The sequence below is a fragment of the Crocodylus porosus genome, unplaced genomic scaffold, assembly GCF_001723895.1.
Source record: "Crocodylus porosus isolate Cpor-Errol unplaced genomic scaffold, CroPor_comp1, whole genome shotgun sequence".
NCBI lineage: Eukaryota > Metazoa > Chordata > Crocodylia > Crocodylidae > Crocodylus > Crocodylus porosus.
This window is the reverse complement of record NW_017728949.1, coordinates 21,473,462-21,489,315: the sequence shown is the minus strand read 5'-3', so window position 1 is coordinate 21,489,315 and position 15,854 is coordinate 21,473,462. Positions and strand designations below refer to the sequence as shown.

Here is a 15,854-nt window from a genome sequence, read left to right as displayed (position 1 = left end):
ACCTCAATTGTATCCTGAGGTGCCTGGGATTTTGCAAACAGCTAGAATGGCAAACACTTTGGTGCTGATAGTGCTTCTAAAGGCTTGGTGCAGTACCCACTAAACTCAGTGGGACTTTCACTATTGATTTCTGTTGGCATTGGTTCAGGGCCTATATGAGGCATGATATGGCAATGGGAGCTAGGACACAGAGACTGAAGATTATAGCAGTGAGAAATCATGGTAAATTTATAGCTACATACACAGATCTTATTTGCTGCTTTTTAAATATATGTTAGCTGGAAGGTCAGTGATGCATGTTCCAGACCCAAGAGGTGGTGCTGGAATTTTGCAAGGAGACACAAAAGAACATGAAGATGGGATGACTTGGTGTAGTGAAAGATGGAGGCAAAGTTTAATGATGGGTAGGGTTGAGATGGCAGTGGGTTGGTTGGGTGAGGCTTTTGACGTAAGACTCTATACATAACATGATGGGAAGCAGGAAGTTGATTCAGGGAGACAAGAAGCTATGCAGAGCAGTAAACCATGAAAATAATTCTGCTGTCATATGGTGTCATCCCACATTCTGACGGATGTGGCAGGGAAAGCAAGGAGTGCAAAGAAGAAATTGCTATAATCGGGGAAAGAAATTAAGGATATCATGGAAACGGCAGAAGGACAGAGAGTTTGAGATTTGTAGCAGAAAGAACCAACAGGGTCTTGCACAGGAGGAATAAAGGAAAAGGAATCCATTGTGCCCAAGAGGTTGGTAGCCCACAAAGCAGGAAGGCTGATGGTAATAATGAGTTCTTGGAATGCATCCATCATATTATAGACCCACAGTTCTGGGAATCTGATATAGCCAGCTTTAGTTTCCTTTTTCTCATCATAATTCTCCATCCTTCAGGGCTTGATATGAAATTTGCTGGTGTTCATCATCCCATTATCCTCTATCCCACCATGATTCCAGATTTGCATGATGTGAGTAGCACTACTAATGGTGAGTTCCTGATTTAACTTATAACAGTTCTGTTAATGGCAATGATGGGATTAACTTGGGTGATGTGATATTAGATACTAGAAGAGATAAGAGTCCTTGATTCTCATCAGTACAGAATGTTTTTCCAGGAAAACAGTTCACATGGGCCAGTTGTACAGTTGGGATCATTTTGAAGTATGGTGATGTTCTCATTCAGCTGCTTCAAATATTTTGTTCCAGGACTAGTGATAGGAGCTGCCTGCGGACTGGCCCAGCTCAGAGACATCCTGAGAGAAGTGAAATTGGAGTTCCCAGAGGAGAAGACAAAGATTTTCCATGCTCTCTTGTAGCAGCTGAAAACTCTGGCTGGAGAACAGATCAGGAGTGTGGCTGTATGTTTTCAATTTTGACACTGAATAGGCCAGTAGCACAAGCATATTAGTGTGGCGTTCCCTTGCAAAATGATAGCACTTATTTAGAGGTGGGTGTTCCTGGGTCTTGACCAGGAATATTAAATTAGGTGTGTCCACTTATCCATTTAGTAGAAGACAGCCTGCACTGGAAAGGATTAAAAGTTATTATTGTATGATAAGCTTATGTGAAATAAATTGGGGGTGGCAGTCTAGACACCAAGGAAGAGGTGTCTGTGTAGCTGTAGTGAGCCCTGCAGTTGATAACCATGTTGACTGAGAATCCAAGGATTGAATGGGTATGAGACTGAGATCTCACTCTCCCTCCTGTTGGTCCTTTGTGCAGGAACTACCCAGGACACTTTGGGTCTGTGTCAGGAATGGGAAACATCAATCAAGACTGAACAAGCTATTTCCAGCTCTTTAAATTGAAATAAGGTCCCTTAAATTTCCAGTAGCTCTGAAAGTGGGGTCATGTTATAGGTTCATACTGTTCTGTATGGGGAAAAGAGCCATAAAAATAATCTCTCTATTTGTGAAAGTCTTTAGGGGGACACATTGTTAGTAGAGGAACAACATGGGATCTGAACCCTGTCCTGACAGTTGGCAACTCTATCCTCAACCTGGCATCAAAAGGTAAGATGTAGAATATCTATGTTAGGGACCTGGGCTAAATGTGTAGAGCAACATTGCATAGCACAGAATGACAATGACCAATACAGGCAATGGATCTGAGAGAGGCTTTTTTGATTCATGTTGACAGATGCTGGAGAAAATTATTCCTTTGAGTGTCCCTAGCATTTTCCTGTTAGTGTCCCTGGCAAAAAGTATTATCAAACAGCCTGCTATTATCTTTTCTGCTGTATACTGCAGGAGGAAGCAAAGCTGGCAATGTCATGAAAGTGAGTTGGTGAGCAGAAAAAAGAAAGGCAGCCATTGAGGGTTAGCACCCTCCCACCATTCTGCACATGCCAGGCTAGGCCAGCTTTATCTTACAGATTCCTAGATCTTGCCATTGGTTGCTTTTTCTGCTGATGTCTTGCTTGTCTTGAGAAAACCTGTGCCTCATTGTCTTAAAAAGCTCTGAATATCAAATTCACTAGGAGTTGGGTTGGAGAGCCGGTGAAATAAATCAATCCTCACTTCTCATAGATATATGGTGGGAAGGGAGCTTGCAGATCTTCCAATCTGACCCCCTGCTCTGGGCAGAAGAGAAAACTGGCTCAAATGACCCCAGCTAGGTAATCATCAAGCCTCCTCTTAAAGACCCCCAAGGTAGGAGCCAGCACCACTTCCCTTGGAAGTTGGTTCCAGATCCTAGCCGCCCTGACTGTGAAGTAGCGCCTCCTGATATCTAGTCTGAACCTATACTCTAACAACTTATGGCCATTATTCCAGGACACGCTCAGGTACAACAAGGTATCTCCCATTCCCCGCTGCCCCCTCTTAGTAAGTTTATAGATGGTAAGGAGAAACGCTTACCAGAGGACAGTTTCGATCTATCAACCTCTGGGTTAAGGGCCCAGCATGCTTCTGCTACGCTGCTGTGCTGCTGCAAATTATGTTGATCACTTCTAATCAATAGCTGCTTCTGAAAAATGTCTCTAATTTTAGTGATTTTGAATTTAAAATGTTCTTAAATGTCTCCTTCACATCATAAAGTTGGATAAGTTCTACCTTAAAACATATTTTGCTTTGATTCTTTAATATCCTAAAAGCCTTTAAGCAGCAAAACAGAACTAGAAAAATACATACATTCAAACAATTGATCCCTCTGCTTCCTAGGAAAAAAAGATTCAGCACCCATTTGAACCCTTTTTCTCTTTGAAAAGCTTTATTTTGATATTCCTGGGAAAGCTTCTGCAGTGCAGCATCAGTCCTAGATCCCAAAATGCTGGAGAATTGATACGGGGCATCTCTGGTCTGTTTTGTTCTCAGGTTTGGATGAATTCTGAATCTGCAAAGCAAAGACATTTCATTTCTCTCACCATGTTCTCTGACAACCTACACTTTTTCCAACAGATGGAAAACGACAGATTCCTTTAACAGATGACTTTCTTGCCGGATTTGAAAATGCAGACATTAAGCCACAAGATGTTATGGTGTCAGTTCTCATCCCGTACTCTAAGAAGGTAAGGGCTCTAATTTACAACCTGGGCTGTTTTTAGCCTTGTGTGTTGTGCACAGTGTTACACTGCCTTAGAAATCGTGTCCATATGTACTGCAAAAACTTTAGTACCTAAGTTGCACCCATGTTTATGCTCTTTATGGGTCCTTCAGGCCCTGCAAATGCTAAGTCACACACTCCTTTTGAGGTCACCCATGTAGACAAGGACTCCTCCCATGAATGAGGGGTTGCAGGATCTTCCCCCTACATGGACAGGTAGTATTACCATTTTACAGGTAGTGTGCACAAAATTCCAGTGTGGAGGAGCAGGGTAGGGCCTGAAGGACTGGCTTCAAAGTCCATTGAAGGCACCGGTAGAACTCCATCAGTTTAAATGTGCTTTGAACCCAGGCCAGGGAGTTCAAAGAAACATGGCTTAGAACAGGGTTGTCCAACTACTAATCAGCTAGGGCCAAATGCTCTGCATATGCAGGGACCTCACCAAGGTAAGCTATGGGCCTCCCAGGCTACACACCATGCACTGGGCTGGAACTCACTGGTATATGGGTCTGCATCCCCCCCTGCCAGTGTACCTCCCCCTCACTGCACCAAATGCCCACATGTGTGCCCCACTGCTGGACCATGCAGATACTCCCTGCCGCACTGCTGCACTGTGTAGTGCATCCACATGGCTCACCCTCAGCTCCCCAGGCTGTACAGGTAGGCAGTGAAATCTGGAGGAGGGAGGGGGAGCCTTGAGACTCTATCTATTGTTGTAGCTGGAGTGATGGAGGGAGCAACATCTGGGTGGACATCAGGGGCTACAACTTAACCCCTTGCAGGCTGTATATGGGCTGTGGGCTTTCTGTTAGACAGGCCTGGCCTAGAGCAAAGCCTGAAACAATAGGAAGAAGATTTTCCAGTATTTTTTAAGCAACACACTGACAACTGTGAGCCTTGTCCCTCATAAAAAAACAGAGGTGGAGAAACAGAAGGATATTAAATGTAATTTGTATGTTAATAAAACATTTTGGTTGAGTCTTCAAAGGTCTAATTCCAAACCCACTAAAGTTGAAAAGAAAATTTCCACAAACTTCAGAGGGCTTTGGACCAGGTCCTACCTCTACTGGAGTCAAGAAATTTCATGCTGTAGCTCACTCAATGATTCAAATTATCCCTCTAGCTCTGTGAAATATGAAGCCTCTGCTTTTGTGGCTTTCCAGCTGCCACATGGCATCATGTTGTCCTGGTTAATTGGCCTTTCACTATTACTCCCATGCCTCTGCTTTCTGGAGCTAAGCTATTTTCTTCCACCTGTATTTTGCCCAATTGAGTCTCATTTTTATCAATGTCTGTCCACAGTTCTAAGCTGTCTGGGACTTTCTGTATTCACTTTTCTTTCCCATGGTACCCCATTCTTCATAGTACAGAAGTAAGGGTGCCCAAGTATTTCTAGTGAAGATGTAATGTCAGTCTCACATCCTTCAGCTGAAGGCCAGGTCCTGCCAGCCTCACCCAGTGATCAGTACCTCACTGTGTGGTGAAGTATTCACTAATCTCAGTGGGGATATACACAGAGTCAGATACTTCCCCTCTATGCAGCATTGGTTAGGCCACACCTGGAGTACTGTATCCAGTTTTGGGCACCATACTTCAGGAGGGGTGTCGATGGCCTGGAGAGAGTTCAGAGGAGGGCCACTCATCTGGTTAAAGGCCTACAGAAAAAACCCTATGTGGACCGATTGGGAGACCTGAACCTCTTCAGCCTCCACAAGAAGAGGCTGAGAGGTGATCTTGTGGCCACCTACAAACTCATTGGGAGGAGGGGGGCAGCAAGAAATAGGGGATACAATGTTTACCAGGGCAACTGTTGGGGTAACTAGAAATAATGGCCACAAACTGGAAGAGAGCAAATTCAGATTGGATATCAGGAAATAATTATTTGAAGTGAGGGTTGCCAAAACATGGCATAAATTTCCAAGGGAGGTGGTGCTGTCCCTTTCCTTGGAGATGTTTAAAAGGAGATTGGACAGACACCTGGCTGGGGTCATCAGACCTCAGTACTCATTCCTGCCCAGAGCATAGGGTTGGACTTGATGATCTAATAGGTCTCTTCCAACCCTAACATCTATGAAACTATGAAACTATAAGATGAGGAAGGGACTTTGCCAGTGCCAACATTGTAGGGTCTACCCAAGATTAAAAATAAAAAGTAAGGTGTCCTCATCTCCACCAAAGTAGCTGTGTATTGTTGCAGTTTGAGCATCTACAGCAGCATGTGGGGGGATCCTATACCTCTTTGGGGTCTGGATCACTCTTGCTGATATTCTGTGAAAAATCACAAGACTCCATAAATCAGTATTTGCTCTACAAGCTGTGGCTGATCATAGCAGCAGAAATGGAGATGAATGGAAGGAAAAGTACCAAACCTGTGTATATCGCTGGAAATTTTGCTGTGTAACTAAACTAATCACACTAATACAGAAAGAACCATTCCAATCTGAGAGCAGAGGAGAGTAGAGACATTGGTCCTCACACTGCTGGAGGACTCAAAAAATATCTCACACTTCATAGTTAAAGCAAGAGCCAGTAATAGTACCAAAAGTGTAAGGAACTTCATTAGACTTATCACAGGAAAATGGATCCATGGCTGTTTCTTGGAGTCTAACTCTGTCCCCTGTCCTCATGTTGAATAGTCTCCTAGTCCTTGATCATTCTTATTGAAATCACCATATAGGGCACCACTGGGTGTGAGCAAAAGGATCCAGATATCTGCAAGAGAGCATAGAGTGAGGTTGTTTTCATGTGGGTAGAAACATAACTGCTATTTGAATAGCTTGTATTTTCACTGTTTCTTATAGCAGTTGTCTTCTGCTGGGGGTTTTTTCAGTTACTTGCAGCTGGACTGAATGTTACTGAGGGGACATGAAGATGATCTAAGAATATGGTGAAAATAATCTTCCACCTCTAAAAGTACTCAGTGTTAGCCATAATTTCATGAGGATGTGAGAAACTGAGAGATGGGTCTTAGTCCCATCATACACTGATCACAAACCTTGGCTTGAGATTTCAGAAATTCTGAGGTTGTTTGGATGTGGAGTTTTGGTCTGAAGCTGTCCCTGAGTCTGGAGGGGACATGGTTCTAACCCATGCTTCCAAGGTCTGGGCATCAGGAGTGACTGGATTATACAACTGCTCTGGTGCTGCAGTGTGAAATATAGAAATCTGGCTGTTAAAAACAATCCATCAGGGAATTAGGTCCTTTGGCACAGCACTGCAAACTGCTCCAGTGCTGAAAGCCACTTCCATAAATATTAATGCATCAGCAGTATTGTAAGTGACTTAGGCCAATGTTGATTGCCTAGCACTTCTGGACAGGCGAGGAGAGGGAGGGCATGGGGCAGGGGGCTTCTAACAATGCATTATACCAGTAGGGAAAGCCGTGATTTGGCAGGTCAGTCTGTAAGTAAGTAGGTGAACCTCAGATACATCTTCTGGGGCATGTCAACCCTTCCATAGTTAGTGTGTCAAAGAAATACAGTCCCCATACTGGTTTAGCAACTTCTTTCTGTTTCTTTGGGCCAGGTGAGACTAATGAAGACCCAACAGCAGTGGGTTATTTTCCTTTTAAGAGGATCCATATCTGATGGTGATGAAATTTCTTTCTTTAATTCTCTTTTGCTCAGAATAATTTTGTGTCAGCCTTCCGACAGGCAGCGCACCGGAAGAACTCTTTGTTGATTGTGAATTCTGCAATGAGAGTGCTTTTCAAACCAGGCACAAATGTCATTATGGACCTGAACATTCTTTATGGAGGCATTGGCTCTACCACAGTCAGTGCAAGAAAATCCTGCCAGAAGCTCATTGGGAGGTACTGACTAAGTACAACTCTGACATACAATACTGTAGGCTCTGTAAAGCCCAGACTCTGCCAGATATCCAGATCTGGCACAGTGGAGATCCAGACACAGAACTCAGCTTTGTACAGTTCTCGCACAACCTCCACTGGGGCAATGATTCACAACTGGCTAGCCCTCTCCAGAAAGTGAGCACCAATGACAATGTAGTGGGAGTATCGAAGGTGCCCAGGAATGCATTAATACATTAAGACTCTCTTCCAGGGGTCTTCTATGGAGCCCCAACCATAAGATAGCGTTCTCCTTTCCTGGTGGATCATCCAAGCAGGACACCGGTAAAAGCACTGTTTGATTTTTCCATTAATGAAAGATCATCTGTGCTGGCCAGATTTCATTGGGATACATGTTAGAATGAAAATTTCAATGTCTTCAATACTAACAGGTTAATTGTTGCAGTCTTTTCAGGCACATAGTTTCCACTATATACAAAAGGACAGCAAGATCAGGTCCATGAGTTATACTTTGTTTCTTAGCATACCTGCACATACAGTGATGTTAGCTGCAGGTTAGTGTAAATATGTATGCATGCGTGTCTGTCTGTCTCCCAGGCAATGGAATGAGCAGATGCTGGGTGAAGCTTGCAGATGGGTGTTTGGCGAAATTTTTCTCTCCCCCTCAGCTCCAGGTGGGAAGGTGGAATACAGAAAAACTCTGCTTGTCAGCTTCCTTTTCAAATTCTACCTGCAAGTGTTGCATGGTTTAAAGATGATGGTAAGTGATTTTCCTAAGCAGATGGGTAAACTGTCTCCTGTGCATGTGATAGGGCTAGTAAGCTGTTGTGGCCATGATGGCCCAGGGAATCTGTGAAATGCAAGATTGATATTGTCTTGTATTGGACCAACTATATGGGTGGTAGAGATGTTAGACAAGTTTCAGACACAAAGCAATGACAGCTTAAGCTAGATACCAGATAAAACAATGAATTTTGTTTAACTCCAATATATATGTGAAAACAGTCACTTAAAGAAGTAGAAGTACTATAAAAATATAGAACAAAGAGAAGTTATCAGAAGAAGTGGGAAAACAAATGAAGAAGCAAAGTTTCTTTGGTAATATCTTCATTGGACTTGGGAAAGGTGTTAAACAAGCTTTCAGGCACAAAAGCTGGGCTCTGAGGAAGTGCATTTTGTGCCTGAAAGCTTCTCTAACTTCTCTCCCAACTATACAGCTGATCTGTTACAATATATTACCAAAGAAAACTTGCATCTTGTGTATTCCTAGACTATCACAACTACAACATTCCAGCCACACTGAAACAAATAAAGGACAGGAGAAATAGATAATCTAGAGGAGGAGGATTGTTGTTAGCTGTGGAGTCCAGAGAGTTAAACAGATATAGCCAGAAGACTGTACTGTAATAAAAGCATTGAGCCCTAAAACTCTTGTGCACACAAGTTGCTTTTTTGCCATTTAAGTGCTTTATTGCCAGGACTTAACAAAAGTGCATGGCTTTACAGTATTTCAAAAATGGGTACAGCACTTTAAATTAACCCTTGTTAAATGAGGTATTAAATTTGAAGCACTGTATTTTACAGCACTTTAACAACCTACAGCACTTTAAATAACTTCTGTATGCTGGTCAAATTTCTGACCTATGGAGAAACCCCAGGAGGCTGCGGCGTACCCCCTGCCTCCTAGCTTGGAACATGCAAGGAGGATCAGAGGTCCCTTCATCAAACACTACACTTCTGTCATGTTTAAGAGCACTGTAACTTTATAGTGATATAAAAAATGCTCTAAATTACAGCACTGTAAAACTTGCATGGAGCACTTCTGCTTGCTTCTCATGTATTTCCTGGACTATTGTAACTACAATGCTCCAACCCTACTATTGATTTTTTTCCTGTCAGTACACTGAGTCATTGACAGTCCCTGCCCCACCCCCCAACAAATCCCTCCTAACCCCATTAAAAAACATGAAATTAATACAATCTAGAGGCAAAATAGTTGACATAAAAACTGTACCACAAGGAAAAACATGACCGTGAACATGGAGAAATGAGAGGCTCTGTGAAGTCCACTAAGTGCTTTATATGGAGTGCACTCAGGTTCTGTGGTAATAACAGCAATGTAAAACCCTAGACAAATGGACAGCTTTCCTTAATTCTAGAAAGCGTAAGAATAATATGGTAAAATGGTCTGATACTGCCAGCTGGGGGGCCTCACATAGGCATGTCAGACCCCTAAGAGATTGTTCAGAGAAACACCCAGAGCAATGATGCAGCAGGTGTTCAAGCATCCAAAGCTTGGAAGATAAACCAAACTGTGGACCCATAAGATTTAATTCCAACCTTAAATGCAGCCAACATTCGTTCCTTTCATTAATGCATGTGTCAATGTGCCCAATGTAATACAAACAAGAAAAATGGAATTACTACTTAGAACTTTGGTTTTTCAATTAATGCCCAAGCCACAAAATCTGGGCAGCATGAGTTTAAGGGCATGCTTTTCTGATGGCTGAATGATTTCAGAATGTATTAGAGAATGAGGCATTCTGTGGTTAGTGTTGTGGCTCTAGAATGTCATATTCTTCTTAAATAGGATGTAGACCCAAGGCAGCCTCCACAAGATCCAGTGGGACGTCCTATCGTGCACCAGTCTGGAGTTAAGCATGCCAAGGTGAAGCTATCTACTGTGATGACATTCATCATCAGGATGGGGAGCTATTTTTGGCTGTGGTCACAAATTCAAGAGTCCATGCAAAAATTTTGTAAGTAGATTTAAGGTGTAAGAAAAGAGTTATAGTAATAGGTCATTTACACTCAGATTTTCCTAATTCTTTTCTAACAATATGTATATTGTAGTCTGACTATTGTGGGTCAACAATGCACAAATTCAGAAAAATATATTTTAATCCTCACCATTTCTACTATACATTATGTAAACATTTGGATGCTTGTCTTGCTGGGGTGATTTGACCCCAGCTGACTTCCTGCCCCTTTGGCAGGGGGCTGGACCCAATGATCTCGCAAGGTTCCATCCAACCCTAATGTCTATGAAATCTATGAAAACGAATGCATAGGATCTGTTCTGCTACTGTTGCTTGGGCTAGCTTACATTATGAGATAAGGATTTCTTTCATGTGAGGTGCTGGCAGATGAGAGGACAGTATCTTTCCTAAATGAATAGAGCTCTTAACACAATAGGGGAAGAGAGAAAATATAACTTGGCATTCTGAGAATTTAGAAATGTTTGTGTACTGGGACTAAAATTTTAAGAGCTACTTTACTTCAGTTCCTGGCTTTTTTTCCTTCTCCTGACCTGTCCCCATTACCCTCTTTAAAACACATCATAAAATCAGTTGATTATTTTTTCACTACTCACTTCCACAGCATTGTAAAGTGAAAATATGAAAAGGCTGTGTTTCTTTTTCCTGAAATTTGTAGAACTGTTTATATTTGCAGTATTTCTCCTATAACTAGCCCCTGTGCCACTGTCACTCATATTCTTCTTCCTAGATCAATTGATGCATCAGAAGCCCTCAAAGTGCCAGGAGTGGTTGATGTGGTAACAGCTAGTGATGTTCCAGGGAAAAATGGCACTAAAGATAAGGAAGCATATGCAGAAAACAAGATACTTATTGCTTCCAGCCTTGAATTCTGTTTTGTTATAAAGAAGGAAGCTTTATTTACTTCTCAAGCCAAGACCATATATGTCTTTTTGTGCTCAAAATATTAACAGCAAAGATGATGCACAGCAGCAGCACATTACATCTCATGAAACTTAGTGTGCACTAAGCCAAGTTCTTAAAGGAGGATAATATTAGCAGAACTGCCTGGACATAACTCCCTTTCCCCAAAGACACTCTCACTATGAAGTTATACAGTATAATCAGTCCAATGTGCTCACCAGGTTCTGTGTGTTTGCTATGTTGCAGGTGATTTATGTGGGTCAGATCATCTCTGCTGTGGTTGCAGAGTCAGATATTCAGGCAAAGAGAGGGGCTAAAAAAGTGAAAATACAGTATAAAGAACTGGAGCCAATTTTGACCATTGAGGTAAAAATCCATCCTCTTTGCCTTATCTCGTGAAGACCTTGAACCCTTTCATTTATTTTTCCAGGTGTGCAGGACTCTTCCAGGTGTTTTTCACTTGGCATAAGTTATTATTTTGTTTCTTAAGATTCTGACCACACAGTGTATAAATCCCTTTCACAATGTGTTATTTTGGTGAGTATGAAAATCTTTGTTTAGATGGTACCTGTCCATCCCTTTATACATCAGGGCTGGAATACACAGAAAAAGAGTATATCAAAAAGTGTGCAATGAACACTTCAGTCCCTCTGTGGGCTAACTTTTTAAGTGTTGTAAATCAGTATAGCTCCCTGTAGGTCAAGATATCAGTGGGATTACACTAGTTGAAAATTTGGGACCATGCATCCTGTATCTATGTTCTTCCAATGTTCTGTTTCCATTGGCTATCAGAATCTGTCAGTATCCATCTCTGAAATATTTCAGTCATTTGAATGCTCTGTGCTGTCCTTTCACAGCATCTGATTAAGTGACTTCAACTTCACACAAAAAAAATGTGCTTAAGATATTTTTATCTGACTTCAGATGAACATGGTTAATTACCTCTCTTTGCTCATGGACTAAATCGTTCCAATGTCTGGGGGTCTGTAGACAAAAACTTTCTCCCAAAGCAACTTCTTAAGTGCCTATTATTTTCTGCTCATCTGCTTAAATCGGTTGAATTATTGGGGAGTATATACTAGGCATATAACTTCCTGCCCCAGATGTGTGTCTGTTTGCCAGGTCAGGTATCTTTCTTGATCCATTTATAACCACTGAAAAAATACATCCTTACAGCCCAAAAGATTATTAATCACATGTCAGAGAGATACAGTCTCTTATTTCTAATCAAATACTGTTTGGAAAGAAGACTGCTTTACCCCACTAACACCTTTCCCATTTTAGAGGTAGACCATAGTTTTTTTGTTGGCTGATGGGGTCACATAGGCACCCAGCTATTTGGCAGGCTACTCTGTATAGCAGGGGCGAGCGATTATTTTGGGTGGAGGTTTGCTTACCCAATTTTGGCAAGCTGTCAAGGGCCACATGGGTAGCCCTGCCCCTTAACAGGTGCCCTGCCCCCGGTCACCATCTTGAGACCAATGTCCCAATGTCTTGGGACCAATGTCTCAAGGTCAGCACTGGTGGGGCCCAGAGCAGGGCACAGGCTGGCAGGGGTCTGTGGAGCCAGGCTGGGTTGCACTAGCAGGGAGAGGGGGGAGCCCCTGCCAGCCGGGATCCCTGTACTCCTGCTGCCCTGCTCTGGGCCCCACCGGCACTGGCCTCAGGACGCTGGTGTGGGTCCTGTGCACCCGCTCACTCCCAGTGCCCCCCAGCCCCATGGTACAGGTGGGGGGCAGTGTGCAGTCCCAACCCCCTGCTCCCTGGCAGGGAACGAGTTGGTGCTCAGTGTGGGGGAAAAGCGGCCCCTCCCCTGCCCTGTGGTCAGTACTCCCTGCTGCACCTTCAGGGGGCTGCCCTAAGCAGGCACAGGCAGCCCCACATGGGCTGCGAGCAGCTGCAGTGCAGGGCCACCACTGCCTCCAGGCTGCCCAGAACACGAGCTCTGTTTGGGCAGCAGCAGCAAGCACTGCCTTGATGTAAAAATCGCGGTTCGTTTCTCGGGAGGCGAAAAAAACCTTCAGCCACAGACACACTCTATTAGCAACACAAAAGGTATATATTTGCAAATAGGGTCAGAGAGAGAGACAAAAGATCAAACACTCTGCTGCCCCCGAGGGAAGCTGCCCAGCTGGCTTTATCCCCTCTCTCCTGACCACGTGTGCAGAAGGAGGAACTTTTACAACTCATTTCCGATTCATACAAACATGTATGTGAATACGTCAAATCATACGTCGCATGTGTATTATAATTAACTACTTAAGTATGCGGGGCGGATAGGCTTATATGTATTAATTCATTGCGCATGGGTAGAAAGTACCTGAGGTTACAAAAGTTTGAATTTTCCTTGCTTCAAGGCTAGAATTGCAATTTACTCTTATCTGCATGAGAAAAGCTGAGGAGTATATGCTTTACTATAACAAAGAGATAGTAACTTTGCAAAACAAAGAGAGAGTGATACCTTAACAAAGAGCTCTCAGTAGCTCTCCCAGTTCTCTTACCAGGGAGGGCTGACAGCTCCGCTGTTTTAACAAGACTTATTGATAATGCATTTTTAATAATATTTCTAACAGCCTGGCACAGCAAGTGGCGGGGCTGCAGCTGCTGCCACTATGCTGCAGCCCCAGTGGACAAGCCCAGAGCCAGCGCAGGGCCTAGGCTGGCAGCAGGGATGGGTTACAAGCTGGTGCAGAGTGCGGGAAAAGTGGCCTCTTGCCCACCCCATACCAGTGCCCCACACTGCAGCTGCTCACAGCCCATGTGGGGCTGCCTGTGCCTGCTCAGGACAGCCCCACGTAGGCTGTGAGTGGCTGCAGCAGGGAGTGCCGGCCATGTGGCAGGGGAGGGACCACTTTTCCCCAGGCTCCTTCCCTGCCCACAGTCCTCACCTGCCCTCCCTGCCCTTTTACCTGAGTTTCCAGCACCAGTGCAGCCACATCATCCCAGTCCAGAAGCCCCTGCTGGGACTTCCAACTGGGGGGGCAAGGCTGGGTGGGCCCTGCTGTTACGGGAGCTGGCTGGGCTTCCCCTGGGTCCTGCTGGCCATGGTTCCTTTCATTTTTGACAGGAACAAAAGACAGATGAATATTAATTTTCTAAACTTTTTAGGGGCCCCGTGGGCCAGATAGAATGGCCTTGTGGGCCGGATTCGGCCCGTGGGCTGCATTTTGCCAACCCCTGCTGTATAGCCATCACCAATCTGAATTCTTTGGGCACAAACAAAAAGGACAATTTTAGCCTGATCTGGCCACAGAAACTGGTTTATAGCTGTGACCAAACACAAGTGCATAGCTACAGACTGCTTAAAAGATGGCAGATGGGGTGAAAATCTGACCCCTTATTGCATGAGGAGTCAGATGAAGATGTTTTAAAACAGAGTATGTTCTGTAATGTCTGTCTGCACTGCCTGCCAGCCTATCACTGTTTTCAGAATGGGAGGGGGGAAAGGGAGCAGAAGGAATTCAGTCTGAAGCTTTTTTAGCCCCTCCGGGAGGGTGGAGCAGGGGGCTCCAATTCACCTGCCCCACCCTCCAGCATGGGTTGCAGAGCCCCAAGAATGAGCTCCCCTCCCGTTCTGAAAACAGTGCTCCTGGTAGAGAGCAGGGGCTGTAGCTAGGAGAAATGGTCTGAAGGTTTGCAATTAGCACTGGAACCAAGAGTGAACTTCTGTTTAGTCTGGGGGATCCTTGTAACTCAGAACAGTTTCTGCAAAGCATTCTCTGCTATAGCTGGCAGCTGCACTTCTGTCTGTGATTAGGCATTGTCCTTCTTAAGAGTGAACATAACTGTCTGGCAAATAACACATAATGATTACCATATTACTCAACCCCAGCCATTACTATAAGAATACATGCATATCAAAATGATGTACTTCAAGCACATTACTGTCTTTAGTATTGCAGTCGATTTATATGGGCTTTTTTCCTTGCTGCAGGATGCAGTAAAGCACAATTCATACTTTGGATCAGAGAAGAAAGTAGAACAAGGAAACATTGAGGAAGGATTTAAGTCAGTTGATGAAATCATTGAAGGTAAATTACTGCATGGACTGGGTGGAAAAGAAACCTATGCTTTTCTTTTTCTTTATCTTACTTCTGATGTATTTAAAGAACCGTTGTTTTTTGTCTTTTATGTCTTTCGTTAGTTGTAAGGTTTTATCCCCACAAGTTCCAGTTACTTCTGCAGTCTGAGCATCCATCCAGCAGAGACTAGTTTATGCAGACACACTAGTTAATTCATTCCAATACAAGCTATATTTAGAAGCATCCTGCTAGAATATGTGACCAAGTATTCAAGCATGCAGAATAGGGAAGGCTGTTCTGAAATGAAGCAAAGAACATGGGTTACATGCTGTGACAGTTCATACAATATGCTTGTGTGTCTAGCTGCTTGTCTTGTCACTGGGCACATTTACATGTACAAATAATATCCACAAATAAATTTCAGAGCTTATTGCTCCAGAGTTTTTTGCTCCCAGAAGTGCAGTTAGAACATATGCCCTGGAGCGCCACACATGGACAGTGGTGGTGGATGGGTCATTTTCGACCGGGAGGAATGTGGGCAGTGGGGTTCTGCAGGGCTCGGTCCTCGGGCCCGCACTGTTCAACATCTTCATCAGTGACTTGGACGAGGGAGTAAAAAGTGTAAAGTAAAAAGTACTTGTTGTTCCAAGAGGAGAGGATAAGGAAATGGATGTGCATGTGTCCCCCTCTATGCGGCACTGGTCAGGCCGCAGCTGGAGTACTGCGTCCAGTTCTGGGCGCTGCCCTTCAGGAGGGATGTGGACAATATAGAGAGGGTCCAGAGGAGGGCCACTCGCATGATCGGGGGC

The 15,854-nt window shown here is 43.9% G+C and overlaps 1 pseudogene; it reads left to right on the top strand.

The window, feature by feature from the left end:
• The first annotated feature begins 155 nt into the window (after window positions 1-155).
• Window positions 156-15,854, top strand: part of LOC109322470 — a 34,343-nt pseudogene continuing 18,644 nt past the window's right edge.